This window comes from Leishmania panamensis, assembly GCF_000755165.1.
Source record: "Leishmania panamensis strain MHOM/PA/94/PSC-1 chromosome 35 sequence".
Lineage (NCBI taxonomy): Eukaryota > Euglenozoa > Kinetoplastea > Trypanosomatida > Trypanosomatidae > Leishmania > Leishmania panamensis.
Window position 1 is genome coordinate 901,612 of NC_025882.1, and position 684 is coordinate 902,295.

The window sequence follows — 684 nt, forward strand, 5'->3', positions numbered from 1 at the left end:
CGCGACCGCGATGTCTCCGGCCGTCCTCCTCGCGGGGTGCCCCGTGGTCGGAACGTGGCAGGCCGCGGAGGGCACACCCATCCCCCACACGCGGTTCAACACATGATCCCAGAGCTTACGGGCGCGGGAGCGGCCCCGACCCAGAGCTGCGCCCCACCCCCCACCGCACCACCGCTGATGACAATCCTTCACCACAAATGTAACTCGGGAAAACTGAGCCACCACGCGTGGATGCTGAGCAATCGTATGGAACAATCGTTAGATAGTAAGTCTGAGCCGGTGCGCGCGCTGTCACGTGTGGCGGCATCCCTTGTTAATAGCGAGCAGTCTACCTGCATCCCCGCAAGCTGCTCGTCTACACCGGGGGAGAGAGAGGCGGTGCCGTCTCTGTGTCTGTGTCTGTGTGTGTGTGTGTGTGTGCGGTGCAAGCGCTCATTTTCAAGCCGCACGCGGGCCTGCTGCTGGTGCCCCTGCGGTCGGGTGATGCGCGAGAGCGCGCTCGTGCGTGCGTGTGGCCAAGCAGTGTCGCTATGCGTCTCCACCTCACCCCGATGCGGAGCAACGGTACGAAACACGTGCGAGACGTGGGTGCTTTCTCTCTGTGGTGCGTGTAGGCGGGGCGGCGTGTGCGCGCGGGATGACGTACGCTTTGGAATTGACTACCGACCTGCGCGGTGCGCCGCG

At 64.5% G+C, this 684-nt stretch overlaps 5 pseudogenes across 5 annotated transcripts; all 5 read left to right on the forward strand.

Annotated features, from left to right (window-relative positions):
• The first annotated feature begins 39 nt into the window (after positions 1–39).
• Positions 40–113, forward strand: LPMP_35snoRNA1 (annotated as a pseudogene). Its single transcript has one exon. The product of its transcript is annotated as an H/ACA-like snoRNA (small nucleolar RNA).
• Positions 114–170: 57 nt separating this feature from the next.
• Positions 171–277, forward strand: LPMP_35snoRNA2 (annotated as a pseudogene). The gene has a single exon. The product of its transcript is annotated as a C/D snoRNA (small nucleolar RNA).
• Positions 278–304: 27 nt separating this feature from the next.
• Positions 305–374, forward strand: LPMP_35snoRNA3 (annotated as a pseudogene). Its single transcript has one exon. The product of its transcript is annotated as an H/ACA-like snoRNA (small nucleolar RNA).
• A 53-nt stretch (positions 375–427) lies between these two features.
• On the forward strand, positions 428–494 carry LPMP_35snoRNA4 (annotated as a pseudogene). Its single transcript has one exon. The product of its transcript is annotated as an H/ACA-like snoRNA (small nucleolar RNA).
• Positions 495–518: 24 nt separating this feature from the next.
• On the forward strand, positions 519–584 carry LPMP_35snoRNA5 (annotated as a pseudogene). The gene has a single exon. The product of its transcript is annotated as an H/ACA-like snoRNA (small nucleolar RNA).
• The last annotated feature ends 100 nt before the right edge of the window (positions 585–684 follow it).